At 46.3% G+C, this 15,866-nt stretch overlaps 1 protein-coding gene across 4 annotated transcripts in view; it reads left to right on the top strand.

Annotated features, from left to right (window-relative positions):
- Fyn (FYN proto-oncogene, Src family tyrosine kinase) overlaps positions 1 to 15,866 on the top strand; it is a 202,159-nt gene that overhangs the window by 35,212 nt on the left and 151,081 nt on the right. The window lies entirely within an intron of this gene.

Below are 15,866 nucleotides of genomic sequence, written 5' to 3'. Positions count from 1 at the left end.
ACAAGTGACAGCAAATTTGATGATGGGGAAGATTTGAATAGCCCTAGGGTATGGCAGACAACTTAGCAGTGGTGGTGGTGGCCCACTGTGAGCTGTTAGTCCAGGAGGCCTCACGGGTCAAATGTCAGAGCCCACCAACCACTAGAACAAAAACCCAGAATATTTTACTGTAGTTCCTGTATTTATTTAATATTGACTACTAGCCAGTGTAGTGACTTTTGCGTTACTCTTTTTTATAGTAGCCAAGGTAAAAAATATAATTAGGTGTCTGTGTTTGTAGATCTTACTGTATCAGAGTCAGGAAGTAAAAAGCTTCAGAAACAATCATTTCAAACTCAGCAGAGCCAAATGTGTTGTCAGGAAAAAGGATCTGTTATCTATTGGAAATGTAACTTTTTCTCACTTGGTCTCCGGAAGGTAAAACCCAATTCAGTGAGTACGTTGAGCCTGTGTTCATAAGGTTTTAGGCGACCGTCCTTACCCTTGTTCAACCCACAAACACCCATTCGTTCGGTTCAGGTTTGACACAATTCACAGCAGATTTCTGCTTCGTTTGCTGTCATCCTGTCTCCTGACACGTCACACTTGACCGTGTGGTTCACGCATGCGCAGGAACCACATAGCTCAGGAGCTTTTCTCCAGCGGCCTTCCTTCCCTGCCCCAGTTTCGTCACCTCTCACTTCAGAGGAGCCCTCCTCCTTCACCTGGTGCTCCGCACTCAGTCTCTGACCACTCACTGTGGCACTCAGGGTTCCCCCTGGAGCCGCCTGGCTCAGTCCTGCACTCTATCCCAGTCTTTGTCTCTAGAAGCCGAGCTTTGTGCACTTCCCAGCCTCCCCCACTCTTCTTGTGATCCCTTTTCACCTTCTTGCTTCAGGTCAGCTTGGTCTCTGTGATTGGTGGAAATACACTCACTGGAGGAAAATGGAGATATGATACGGATGGTGGGAACTATTTTGAAGAAGTAACAGATCACCTAGGACTAGTAGTTATGATTTATGTTACTATGTGATTTTTGTGACTGCTAAATAGGAAAATAAATTGGATGAATTTATTCACTTTAAAAACTATTGTGTGTTTGTGTGCGCGCACATGCATGTGGAGGGGTTATAGGCCAGTTCTTTCCTCATATTGTATGGGAACTAGGCATGGAACTCAGATTGTCAGGTCTGCAGCAAGTGCCCTTACCCACCCCACCCTCTCACCAGCTTTCACTTGCTTTGAAAATAGTTTCTTTGAAAGATCTAATTTGGAGCTGAACATGTTACTTAGTGGTTAGGGCGCTCTCCTAGCATGTGCGAGGCCTTGGGCCAATCTCCACAAATAACCTACTATGTAATGTTGTTTCCTGTACCATTTGCCTTTTCAAGATTCATCCATGTACCATGCATGGAATTCATTTATCTTCCTGTTGTCCTGCATGGTATCCATTGTATGAGTGTACCTCGGTTTTACTGATCCCTTCTCCTGTCAGTGGGTGTCTGGGTCAGTTCTACTTTTTTCGCTGTTGTTCAACAGTGCCACCGCTGCTGTCAATCTGTTCTGAGTGTGCACACTGCTGAGCATCCCTGGAAGAGATGCCTCAGGGAAGGATTCCTGAGTCGTGGTGTGTGCGCACCCTTCCCTTGACTGGATAATATGCCACGTTTGTTTCCAAAGTGGGTTATACTGTTTGACACGCCTGTGGAGGAGCGTGACCTAGCGGAGGGGGTCTAGAGGAAAGACGGGAAACGGCATTAGCTAAACATCGGGGAGGAAAGGGAAGGCCTTGGGCTCTGGTGAAGTACAACTCCCTGTTCAGGAATGGCGTAACCATGGGATAATGAAGAGGAGGACTTGGGCTTTAAATTGTCTTTGGGGAAGCAGTGACAATCTACTTCATGGACAGAAGCCACATTGCCTTGAGGGAGCAGATTTCATCTTGCTAGGAGTGAACATGCCCAATTCCCTCCTCACTAGGTTCTCCCTGGCCAGTTCCCCCCTGTACGGCACTGTCTGGGAGAAGATGTTGTCGGGTACTGACGTATTTCCATGTCAGACTGGCAGTTCCTCGGAGGCTAGGGAAGCTTTCCAAACAGACAGCCACGGGAGCCCACAGATATCAGATAGCCACAGAAGTATACAATATCAGACAGCCACAGAAACACACAGACATCAGATTGCCACGGAAGCACACAATATCAGATAGCCACAGAAACACACAGGTATCAGACAGCCACGGGAGCCCACAGATATCAGATAGCCACAGAAGTACACGATATCAGACAGCCACGGAAGCACACAATGTCAGACAGCCACGGAAGCACACAATGTCAGACAGCCACGGAAGCACACAAACATCAGACAGTCACGGAAGCACACAGACATCAGACAGCCACGGAAGCACACAGACATCAGACAGCCACGGAAGCACATAGATGTCAGACAGTTACGGAAGCACACAGACGTCAGACAGCCATGGAAGCACAGAGTCTTGGCAGTTCCCTTCCTCCAATCACATCTCAGTAGCTCGCTCTGCCACACTGCTCTGTGTGTCTCACGTCCAGCACACTTACACAAGGCTCTTCCATATCCTAGGTTTTCCTGATGAAAAGTCGGGGCTGCTCACTCACGTGACCTGATGAGAAAACAAAACACAATGAAAAATGGTCCCAAAGCAAGATGCTCTGACCAGGTGAATAGCTAATTACTCTGAGCCATGACACAGTCCTTAGGGTTGCTGATTGAGTGCAAATTCTGACCACCCTGCTTTTTTAGCCAGAGGGTTATGTTTGCTTTTCAAAGAATTCCCACTCTTCCGAATGTAGTTCTGCGGATGGGTAACTTCTTTTGTTGCTGTTACTGAAATGGAAAGTGGAGCATTAAACCATTAAAAGCACGTGGCCTCTGGAGGCTGAGAAGGGCGGCTTTTTTTAACTTGTTATTTTTGGACCCTCTTCATTAATAACACTCATCAGATGCGTTTGATTCCAGGCCAGGAGATCACTGATGCTGGGATAGTCAAGATGAATACATCCTGGCTTTTCATTATGTATTGACAAGTAGTATCGCCTTTTTGAAACTTTTGATGCTGAAATTGCCAATTTGAGGAAGCACCATGGTGTTCCATAACTAACTTGTGTAGAGTGCCAAAAAAAAAAGGGGGGGGGAAGGAACCCTGATGTCCCACAATTGAAGTTGCATCAGTTAAACTGTAAAGCTCCATGGAGTAAAGGAAAAAGTCTTAGTTAAGATGTTGGTTGCCCAAATTACTAAGTAAGCTGGACAGATTTAGGTTGTTAAATAAGAAGGAAGCAGGGTAGGAAATCGCTTGTGGACTATGAGCTTACCTTTGAAAACACAATTTCTATGAGGGGAAAGACTACAGAAATCACACTAAAATGCTAGCCATTGTTTTGGGGGTCTGGGATTATGAGATTTCCTCCTCTATGTTTGCTAATGTGGTTATATAATTTTATAAGAACATTAATTAAAAGAGTGAGTTTAAGAGCAAGCAGTCTGGATTCCAGTTGCTGCTCTCTCCCTACTCAGCTGTTTGACCTTGGAGAAGCTTCTTTGCTTGGCACCGGCTACCTCAGGAACTAAAAGACATTTCATCTGCCCCATTCACCAGGCTGTAGCCAATTGGCCTTTCAGCACCCCCTCTCTCCACACTGGCTTCTGTTCCTCCCTGGTTCCCCTTCCCTGGTAAAACTAGCCTCACCCGGTCCACACCCAGAAGCCATGAGTGATGCCCTTTTATTGTATGGTTTCTATTCTGTCCTGTTGTGGCCAAGCTCTGATTACACCCTCTTGGGACTTCCTTTTTAGCACTGACAACTGATGATAATTTTAGAGAAGCAACTGATGAGTAAGAAAGAATACTTGTCCTTCTATGCTGTGGTGGTTTGAATAAGAATGGCTCCCATAGGCTCATATATTTGTATACTTAGTCATCAAAGAATGACACTATTTGAAAGGATTAAAAGGATTAGGAGGTGTGGCCTCGTTAGAGGAAGCCTGTCACTGGGGGTGGGCTCTGAGGTTCCAAAAGCCCACCCCATGTCCAGAGTCTCTCTGTCTATGGATCAGGATTTAGCCTTCAGCAGCTGCTCCACTGCCGTGTCTGCTTGCCTGCCACCATGCTGCCCACAGTGATGGTAATGGGCTAAACCCTGAAACCGAAAGCAAGCCACAATTAAATGTTTTCTTTTATAAGAGTTGCCTTGATCATGGTGTCTCTTTACAGCAATAGAACAGTGACTAAGATGTATGACAAGAGGGGAAATTTGAACAACTGAGCTTCCCAAAACTGAAAATTTCAACTATTTAAATATGTGTATTTTGACCGAAATTTGCTTATTAATTTGAGGGCATCTGTGTTTGCTTCCCTTTTTGGTGAGGAGGAAATCTGCATTTGCTAAGCAGGCTTGTGTTCTTGGTTCTGTCAAAGTCTTTGAAGAAAAGGCTCTAGTGGCTCAGGTACTCAGGGCTGAGTGTGAGCCCAGCGGAGCTAAACTGAGCTTTCCAGACCACAGTGCTGCTGTGGCCACCAAGCTGCTGGGACCAGGACCAGAGATGCTCACTGCAATGCTGTGTTTCATGAACTTCAGAGTAAGTTTACTCAGGACAGAGAGGAAAACCGGTTTCTGAACAGTAGTAGGCAGCTATAGATTGACTGAAAACACTGGATAATTTTGCCCTGGGTTTTGGGAACACCTTTATCATCTATCTGTTCAATAAAACCCATATTCACATGGGCTTAAGCTATTCTGTCTGTTTAGACCAGACTCGGGGCATCTGAGACCTCCCGAGACTTCAATCCCTGAACAAGCAAGAGACATAAGTACGTTCTTGATCTTTTTCAGAGTAGCACCCACGTCTCTAGCTTATGTCCCATCCAGAATGGCAGACTCTTCCTCTGCCTCTGGTTGACCTGGGACAAGTTACTGGGCATGCTTCACCTCAGTTTCAGGATCACATGACAGACAGTTGCTAAGAGCCCTCCGACCTCAAGTTCAAAAATTACTCAGTAATTCCGTCGTGTATTGTTTTTTAAGCATCAGCATTTTGAGATGTACAACTAATTAAAGTTACAGTAGATGGACAACAATAAGTTCTGGTCACTCCCAGTTCCAGGCTCCGAGACAGGCCTGTGTCTTCTCCAGATGGGTCGATGGGAATAGCACCTTTATGTCCAAGGTCACAATTCCTCACACCCGGTTTTCGTGGCCCTACATCAGCCTGCATTAGTATGAGGCAAACCAGGGTGTAGGGGTAGTCGCTGCATACAGACCAGTCAGTTGGCTTAGTCCCTGAGACTCTCGGATGCAGCGGATTCTAGCAGCCCCAGGCAGCTCTCCAGGGAGTAGACTTCGGGTTGTTGTGTTTTCTGGGGGGACATGTTGTATCAACGGCGTGATGATTTGCATTCCTCGGGAAAAGGATATTTAGCATCAGCTCATGTTCCACAGACAGCATTGTCTGTCCGTCTCCCGATTACCCACAGGCTGTCCACATCTCTCTCCAGCTTCTCGTGCGGGGCATAGTCCCCGGTGACTGATGGAGACAGGTACATCTCGGGCCCGCAATGTTCCCTCAGAAGGTTGTGGTTGCTCTTTAGTCTTCCTCCCCTCTAGGGTATGATGACGCATTCAACCCGTCAGACAGCGTGGGGATCTCTGTGATGAATTTTTACATGCCTCGATCATCGATGTAACCGTCTCTCTTTTAAAAGGTTTCGTTAAGTCTATTGTTAGGATTCTAAAAGTACCGAAGAGAGACAGGAGGGCTTTCCCCATTTTCAGAATTCAGACAGTTTTGTTAATTACACAGCTTTACACGAGGAGTAATTAAATGGGGCGGGAGACTATGTTATATGTATTTATAGTAACACAGGCATGTCACATCTACCATCACTGCACAGTCTACTTGATCACATCAGATTGGGGCCCTAAAAGACTGTGCCTGTTAAAAGTAGCTCCAGAGACTGTTCCTGGCAGAGTCTTTGCCCTAGCTGTAAATATTATCAGACCCAGGTGGGGAAAGGCCATGCATGCTGGCGTTTTCAAGGACCCTATTCTTGAAAGGTTTTAAATATGCTTTTTAAAAGGGGCATGGGGCATGGTGGTATATACCTGTAATCCCATCACTGTGGAGGCTGAGCAAAGATCTCAACTTTAAGAGCAGTTTAGACAATATAGCAAGACTCTATTCAAAAAAAGGTATGATTTTTCTAACAGTTTAATTTTAAAATTTTTGAATTAAATATTTGGTAATGCCAACTGTCTTTGGGGTTTTATACCTTAACTTTGATAAGACAGCGGGTATCGAGCTTGTCCACGGTTCTTAAATTTGGTGATAAGTAGTTTTAGTACAGCTCTTTGTTTGGTTGGTTTTTTTGTTTTTCGAGACAGGGTTCCTCTGCATAGCCCTGGTTGGAACTCACTCTGTAGACCAGGCTGGCCTCGAACTCAAGAGATCTGCCCGTCTCTGCCTCCCGAGTACTGTGACTAAATGCGTGTACCACCACGACCAGCTTAGCACATTAATCTTATTATGTTGTAACAAAGCAGATTTTTCAAGCAAATAGAAGAGAAAACGTCCAAGCACAAATGCCAAATACCTCTTCGACAAAGTACCTGGACACCCTAAATGCCTATTCAAGAGCAGAAGATAGAAACCTATTCTAGAAAAACATACTGTGCAAATCTGTGCTGAGTGCCCCATCACCTCTTCTCCCAGAAGCCAGCCTGCCAACAAGTTGGACACGTTTACCCAATTATCTTAATTTCCAGTTTTAATTTGACAGAAGCAGATTTGTTTCCACTACCACTGATTTCCAGTATTACTTCCTCAATCTTGCTGGACAGTCATGAACTTCCCCTTCAGCCCAGTCTCCGAGGTGACAGGCATGCCTGATGGCCTCTTGTGCTGTCCTGTTTTGACAGTTCTGTCACTTCTGCCCCCTATGCTGCCTGCGCTCCTGGGTGCAGGCCTTCAGCTCCTGTCCTTTAAATGGTCCCAGTCTCCTGGCACCTGGACTCCCACCCCTGAACACCTGTCCACAGTCCTCATCCAGTCACGCATTGCCAGCAAGTCTTTCTTGTGTGTGTTGTCTTGCTTCCCGCCTCCTTGTCATCTTGCTGGGTCTCTGTCGCTGTCCACAGCAGATGCAGAACTTTCCCCTTCCCACCAGCCAGTTTTCCCGGACCTCTTATCCCCATCTATACATGCTGCTGCCACACTGCCCATCTAGGAGGATCTTCAGGCAGGTTGCCAGTCTGCCAGCCCGCAGCACTTGGGTATCTGACACTTGTGTTGTTAGAAGTCCCTGAGCTCTGCAGGAGGTGATCCAAGCATCCTCGACCCTTTGCAGGTCTTCAGCTCTGCCCACTTAGCAGCTATCCCATGCTGTTGTCCACTTGACTTCATTGGGTCGGTGAATCAATACAGTTTTGGAACACTTGTAGAAATTTGAGAGGAGGGATACCAAGAGAATTAGGAGATAAGCCCCTGGTTGCCCTGCATAGACAGCATCCTCTGGATGCTGAGGCGGTGACTGCTTCCTGGCTAACCAGAGAGTACTGAGACTTCAGTTTGTTCCTCCTCTCAGCACCCAGCCAAGCACAGGGTCCACCCCTAAATATCTGAGGAGGGGGTGGGGCAAGTTCCCAAAGCTTCTCTGTCTCAATATTTCATAGACTTATACAGCTGGGAGAAACCTTCGGGATCATCTTCAAACACTTCATTTTGACAGTTAAGCAAGCCTCAAGCCAGTGGCCAAATGGCTCGTCCAAGGTCAGACAGCAGTAAAGTCAGCTTCTTAACCTTGACTTTCTGACTCCTGGTTTCCCCTTTTGCTATAATGCACACCCAGGCCATGGTTCTTTCCCCTTCTATGGCTGCACTTATTGGTATCTATGACTGCTTAGAAGACAGGGTGGAGGGACTTGCCTCTGCCTTCAGTCGTCAGCTACATCTTGAAGAGCCTTTGGTATGCTTCAGGTTCTTTTGTGTACATACTTTTTTTTTTTGTAATAAAAAGTAGATTTTACCATTAGCCAGTGAGAGGAGTCACACAGGCCTTGTTCTTGTCTATCAGGATAGGGATTGAAGGCCAAAAGTTGTACTTGTCCCAGGCCATCAGCAAGAGAGTGATGCAGTTGATATTTTCTAGTAGTTTGTCCTTCAGTATCTCCTGCCTACAGCGAGTTCTGAAGCACACGAACCCAGGAGGCAGTCTGTGTAAAATGGATTGTGCAGCAGGATAAGCTGATGCATTTACGGTCTTAAGGATTCCTAGTGCACATAGCATTTAAGGGCTCTGAAAAGCTTGTACTGAAAGAACACCATCTCATATATTTGAGGAGAAATACACATGACAGAAAACTGCAGTGTGTGCTAAGTGTTGCTCGGTATATTCGTGGGTGCTGGGTGGCCATGATGTTTCACTTTGCAAAGCTGAAACTGGCTTCCTCCAAAGCCGCAGCTTCCAGTTCTTCACCTTCCCCCAGCCCTCCACGGCAGACATTCTGCTTTCTCCTTGCGTTTATTCTGATTCTAGGTATCTCGTTTAAGTGGATTGTATATAGTATTTGCAAACACCTCACAGCAACAATGCCCAGAGAGAAAAAGGAGGGGCCAGGGGTGTGCACACCCATCAGCTTGCTTCCCCCTCCAGCTAGATCGAACCTCCTAAAGTTTCTAGAACCTTACAAAATAGCACCACCAGCTGGGGCCTGGGCGTTCAAGGCATGAGCTCTTGGAAGACATCTCATATTCAAACCATGACTCTGTAGTAACTGTTTGTAAATATTTGAGACTCTACAGTTGTCTACCATGTTTTATACACAGGTCTCTTAAATTCCCTTGGTCACAGAATTATTTTTCACATGGTATACACAGAAGGTTTCTCAGAAAACCTTGGAAAATCTCGAACTTAGTAAAATTACCCACCCGTTCCAAGGGGCCAGAGCCTGAGGAGACAGGCTGAGAAGTTGGGTCACGATGGTTCTTGGCTTGAGTAGAAGATCAGCAAATAGTCCCAGAAATTGTAGCACAGAGGAGCTCACAGAATACCCAGCCGGCTGGCATGACAAGGAGGAGCAGGGCTGTGGGCTCAAGTTGGGGAAAGGTGAGCCTTGTGGAATTTCTTTCTTTCACTTGGTCTCCGCCATTTAACCTGTTACCATCTCCGTCACGGTTGAGAAAGAGGATGAGCCGTTCCGCCTGTGAGAACACGGGTTGGGTAGGTTGGCGACCAGCTCTCAGCTTCAAATCCACTGTTTCCTCTTCAGCCCAAAGAAGGAAGAATGTTGTCTGGCTGGGTCTCATGGACTCCTCTGCAGGGCTTGCCGTCATAACTCCCTCTAATTGGCCTGCAGTGTAGGTCTTAAATAACTGGGGAATGGTTGGGAGCGCTGTAATTGTGTGGGTAGGCAAAGCCTCCAGGTCAAATGTGCCTGTGGTTGCCCTTTTTCTAGGACAGGCTCACGAAATTCCAGGCTCTCAACAGATCCCCTGTTGATCTGACAGGGGAGATGACATAACCCAGCGCCGAGTGTTGTCATTTCTCTGCACCCTAAATTGGCGTGGGCTGCGTCAGTTGTAGGGGCACCTACAAGATAAATTCCTGTCGCTGTAACCACTCTGTAGAGCTGCTTTTGGTGTTGATAAGGATGGGGAAAATTATGAGGAGGACTCATGGCCCCAGAGTGTCCTCAGATCAGCCTGCGGTGAGGTCAGGGAGCACCCAGGTTCTTAACCCATGTGACCAAGAACAGATAATGACACCTCACATTGTGGAGTATGGGCCTCATGTAGTAAGGAGGCCGCCTGTTGGTTCCTGGCCACTTAGCCCTAAAATACTCAACATAGAAACTGTATTAAATAAACCACTGCTTGGCCCATTAGCTCTAGCTTCTTACTGACTAACTCTTACATATTAATTTAACCCATATCCATTAATCTGTGTATCGCCATGTGGCTGTGGCTTACAGGGTAAAGTTCCAAGTGTCTATTGGCTCCATGGCTTCTCTCTGACTCCTCCTCCTTTCTCCCAGCATTCAGTTTAGTTTTCCCCACCTAGTTCTTTTCTTCCCTGCCATAGGCTCAGAGTGGTTCTTTATTAATCAGTGGTCATCATAGCATACAGACAGAAATCCCACATCACCCTCAGAAGTCCTGAGATCTTTAGGTGAAAGCTGCCACTTATGCTGAGCTATTATTATTCGTCACCATTATTCTTTGGGCTTTGCTGTTCCATAAATAAAGGTGAGGGTTTATTCTCGGACTCCTTTGCTTCAAGGGAGTTCAGAGCTGGCTGTTTCAGTGCCCCCGCCCCCCCCCCCCCCCCCGCACACCCAGGTTCTCTGTTGCCCCAGGGTCAGAGGTGTCTACAGAAGCATCGAGACAAAGTGCGAGGTGCAAAGTGTAGACTCCAGTGAGGATCTTCCACAAGCCTGTTTTCTCATCCCTGCACAGCCCTAAGAGGCCTCTTCTGTTGTCACAAGTTTGTGACTTTTACCAAAGTGGCTGGTATGAGCGAGGTGCTGTTCTGGGTGTGCAGGGTAAATAAGTGAACTTAGCCTAGATGAGGAAGAAGGGAGATGGATGAGACAGGGCAAGGAGGTCATCTGTCTTGCACAAATGTCAGGTATCCCAGGAAAAGAAATGGAGAATGCATGCAGGTGTATGGTACACACAGGTGTATGGTGCATGCAGGGGTATGGGGTGCGCAGGTGTATAGGGCATGCAGGTGTATGGGACATGCAGATGATGTATGGGGCACACAGGTGTATGGTACACACACACAGGTGTATGGGACACATAGGTGTATGGGGCACGCAGGTGTATGGTGCACACACGCAGGTATATGGTGCATGCAGGTGTATGGTGCATGCAGGCATGTGGTGCACATAGGTGCATGGGGAGGCTATTATTCTTTCCTTTGGGGTTTTCAGGAAAAAAAATCTACTATAGATTCAGGGTTGTTTAGATTCAGGGTCATCTATGCATGGGCATAGATGGTATCATGTTAAATCAGATGATTCTCAGAAAATTGTGTGCAGGATTACCTCCAAAGTGTGTTTATGTGTGTATGTGTATGCTCTCACATGTGCCGACACATCTAGACATATAAATCTATGAACACATATGCATGATACTACTGCCTAAACTGCAGTAGAAGCCGAAGCAGGGAGGACTCGACTCTTGGCATTTTTCCAGGCCAGTTTTTAAAGGCCAACATGGTGCCGTGATGATGCAGTCCTCCTGTCCTGTGATCAAGGGAAGAAACTGAAACAGAGGTGCTCATGACTCACCAGAGCCAGTGAGTCAGGGTGGGGACTGGGCCTGGCCTCCAGCTGCTGGAGACTACCTTCCTGTACCTCCCCAGTCCCTCCCACCAGACTGGAGACAGGTGTAACATGAGGGCCGGCTTGTTGGGGTTTCTGTCCTTCCTGGTACCCCAACAGCCGGCAAGCAACAAAGAAAATCACACACAGGACTCCATAAGGTTATAAACTGATTGGCCCCATTTGGTCAGGCTACTTATCAGTTCTTATGACTTATCTTAACCCATTATTCTGATCTATGTTAGCCACACGGGCTCAGTACCTTTTTCAGCTGTCAGCTTACATGTTGCCTCTTCGGTGGTCTGCACAGGAATGGCAGAGGAACCTCCTTGCTTCCCAGAATTCTCCTGTTCTCATTGCATCACCTCTACTTCCTGTCTGGTTTTCCCACCTATACTGCCTGCCTGGCCAATCAGCGTTTTATTAAAATATGATTGACAGAATACAGACAATTCTCCCGCATCAGACAGGTTTTCACCCCCACTTCTTTTTGCCTGTAGATCACTTCCACCCCCACAATATATGATTAGTTTTTAAAAGTGGACAGAATACTCGCTTCCGTATCATTTTATAATAAGTATAAAAGTGCTATATAGTCTAGGGACCATGATTTCAAAACAACCAATTGTTTACTGGATTTCTCAGTGCCATGTAAAATACAGAATCTACAGCAGGTCAAGTCTCTCTTGGTCCCTCCAGCTTTACCCACACATTCCAACTCTTCGTGTGTGTCCCCCAAACTTTCCTAACCATGACTCACTTTCCTACCACTTTTCTGATTCTGCATCACAAAACAGTGAAGATTAGGAAGGATCCTCCGAAAGGGTGGGCAGGGGAAAGCTCCTGAGCTCGCACTGTGCTTCTTACATTTCCTTCCAGCTGCTGAGGGCCGCGTTCTTGGGCTTCCTTCTGTGTCACCTCTAGGATGCAATCCTCATGGAAACGCTGTGTGGCAGCTGTTGATAGCTCCAGTTATTGACACGAAGTACCTGACCAGTGCTGTGTGGTAGAGAAATGCTGAAGTTGAGGCCCAGATCTCTAATTACAGAATCATTTATTTTTCTTCTATATGATGTGACCACTAAAAGACACAAACCTTCGATACTCCATAGTATATCAATTGCCAGATCAAAGTCCTGTGTGCTCCTAGCCTTGAAGCAGTTAAATATATTTTAGTACCCATCTTGGAAGCATAGCACATAAATTGAAAACAACAATAACAAAACCCTATAGGCAAAGCCTTAGGAAGTAGAATTTTTGTCTTGTTTGAAAACTCACTTCAAAGAGATCCTAGCAAACTGGAGCCCTGTTCCAGTATATCAGAGGTGATGGTCTCCTTCCGTCCTTCTAACCCCAAAAGTGTGTGGTAGGTCTGGACAGCTAGGCAATGTTTGCACTGCATGGAGAAGACTACAGGCAGTTCCTCCTCACAAGTACGGGAGGATAAAGATGGTTTCCCACAAACATGTTGGTTAACTGTGAATTAGTAGTCGTGATGGGGAAGAATTCTCAAGTGAAGCTGCATTGGAACGCATTTGGTAGCAATACCTTGACCGAGAACTGCCGTTGACCGGGCAGGGAATGTGGTGGGGAAAGAAGACCAGATGGAAGAAGGGAAGCATCTGGAGAAGGAAATGGCTAAATGCCAACCAAAACAGATACCAAAGGAAACCCGGAGTGCTGAGGCAGGGGGATAAGCCAGAGCAGGACTAGGTGCGAGTTGAGGACAGGGTGAGGCAGGAATGCATGGCGCATGCATGGCGCATAGGCAAGGGCAGGGCGTCGGGCTGCCATGTCCCCAGCATTCACTAGATAGGTCAGCCTCTCTGCTCTCTTCAAAGATGGGCTGGCTCTCTTGTGAACTTCAGTAGACAGTTCAGCCTGGCGTACTGAGAGGTCTTCGTGGTGTAGTAAGGAGCTGCAGGCAGGCCTGCTTTTCGCCTCACCCGGCTCCCGCACGGCTAGCTTAGTCCCAGAAATAACAACACACAAATTGTATTCATTTAAGCACTGCCTGGCCCTTTTATCTCTAGAGAGTTAGTTACTGACTAACTCTCATATCTTGATATTAACCCATTTCTAATAATCTCGTGGTAGCACCACGAGGTAGTGGCTTACCAGAAAAGATTCAGCATGTCTGACCTGGTGGCTGGCTCCAAGGCATCTGGCTCATAGCCCTCTTCCCAGCATTTTGTTCTGTTTACTCCGCCTACCTAATTTTCTGTCCTATCAAGGGGCCAAGGCAGTCTCTTTATTGACCAATGAAAATAACACAATAGACAGATAACCCTCCTCCATTATTCGTGGTGCGTTAGGGAGCAAATTTGACAATAGTGGATGAGTGGCCCTACTTGCAAATGACCTTTCTGCCAGGGCAGCAAACATACTCTCAGGCACGTGGAAGAGCGCCTCTCAGTTTGGCGACAGCTCACCCAGTGATGAGCTCAAGAGCCATTGCTAAACACCCACCTTCAGACAGACGTCTTTCCATTTTCCAGGATCCGCAGTGAAGATTGTAAAGACCCCACACACAGGGGGTCTCACTTTGTACAGATGCAGTCCCGCTAAAGCCCTTTTCCGGTTACCAGTGCTGTGTGCTTCCCAGTGACCTGCGATGACGTCATGTGCTTGCTCTCAGGTCCTGTGGCACAGTGCTACCCTGAGCTGATTATAAATAGCATTCTAATGAAATTGTTGGGCGTGTTGTCATATTAGTCAGCTACAAATGGGAACTTGTTTCCTGAGGAAATTTGATAAACTGAAAGTCAACTTGAAGGTTCAGATATTTTTTGTGGGATTTTTTTTGCCCTTCCTTGTTTTCCTTTAAAAAAAAAAATTACCGGTTAATTGTGAGTCCCACCCAGACACATATTTTAGCGCTTACTCCAGACCTCAGCTGTCTGCTATGTTAGCATGATGTAAGAGGTCAGAGCTGTGAGCCCTGAATCCTGAAAGGAAGACGAGGGGACTTTTTAATTCAAGTATTGCTTTTATCTAAAAGTATGGAAGAGTTGTGCACAAAGTTTTCTTTCAAAGAGTAAGAGGGAGGAATGACATATACTTCAATCTGACATTTTCTGCTCAGCCCTAAGCCTTAGGAAGTCTCACTACTGAGAAAGCACACAGACGTTCATTTGGCTGCTATTTTCTTCTTGGTTTTGTATTTGTTTTCTTGTTGTTGTTTGAGGTTTTTTTTTTTTTTTTTTTTTTTTTTTTTTTTTTTTTTTTTTTTTTTGCTTGCTTTTAGAGGCAGAGCTTCTCTGTGTAGCCCTGACAGTCCTGGAATTCACTCTGTAGATCAGGCTGGCCTTGAACTCAGAAGAGATCTGCCTGACTCTGCCTCCTGAGTGCTGGGATTAAAGATGTGCACCACCACTGCCAGGTTTGTCATTTCTTTTGTTTGTTTGATTTTTTTGTTTTGTTTTTTAAATTGAACCATCATTTAAAAATCAAGATATCTCGTTTTTTGTTTTTTTTTTTTTAAAAAAAAGCTTGTGGTGGTGTTTGCCGGTAGGATTTGCTGAAGGAGGCAGAGGCAGGAAGATCACAAGTTTGAGGCCAGCCTGGATGGCAAAGTGAGTTCCAGGACAACCAGAATTGTTACACAAAGAAACCCTGTCTTGAAAAACCATAAACAAAAAAACAAACAAATAAAATATATTTATGGTCTCTTTAAAATAGGGCAACTTGTGTTCTTGGAGCCAGCCTACTGGCTGCCTGCCATAAGTGTTTCCTGGGCTGTCTCATTCCACTTAGGACCTACAGCTATGGTCTCTGGCCACAGGTATTGTTTGATTTTCACAAACACATTACGACTAGAGTTTTGTGATGGACACAACAGAGACAGAGACAGCAGCCTAGTTTCACTTGTTCCCAACTCGCCTTGCTCCAGCATGTCACCTGTCCTGTGGCCTGTGACCTTCTGCAGCTCATTCCCCACATCCTGTTTTCTCACCCTTCCGCAGTGGTGTCCCTGCCCTCACACTGATACAGCCACATTCCAGGTCGGCTCTCGCAGTCAGGGAGTTGGGCTGCGGTGTGGTTGGTCTGCTCCGGTGCTCAGCGCCGGCCTCTTTGGGCCCCGTGACTCCTCCTCTGCGACCTCTTCCATCTGCTTTGCTACACCATCTGCTTCAGTGATTATTTATTTTTGTCCCTTTACAAGTATTACACCAAAAAATCATTTTATTATACCAAAAAGTCATTTTCAAAAATCAGATAATATAGCAGTAGCTGAGGTTAAACCCCCCCCCCTTTTGTGGCCGAAGAGATGACTTAGCAGTTAAGAGTACCTTTTGCCCCTCCACAGGACCTGGATGCAATTCCCAGCACCCACAGGGCAGCTCAACACGCCTGTAACTCAGTTCCAAAGAACTCATCACCCTCTTCTGGCCTCCATAAGGCCTGGGCAAGCTCACAGTGCACAGACACAAATACAGACAAAATACTCACGTCCACAAAATAAACTTAAAACCACTTTCCCACCCCCCCTTTTCAGAGTCCACCATGATCAACCCCTAGATGTGTTTT

This window comes from Myodes glareolus, chromosome 1 (genome assembly GCF_982192425.1).
Source record: "Myodes glareolus chromosome 1, mMyoGla1.1, whole genome shotgun sequence".
In the NCBI taxonomy this organism is placed as follows: domain Eukaryota; kingdom Metazoa; phylum Chordata; class Mammalia; order Rodentia; family Cricetidae; genus Myodes; species Myodes glareolus.
Note: the sequence above shows the minus strand (reverse complement) of the source record. Positions and strands in the feature narration are given on the sequence as shown.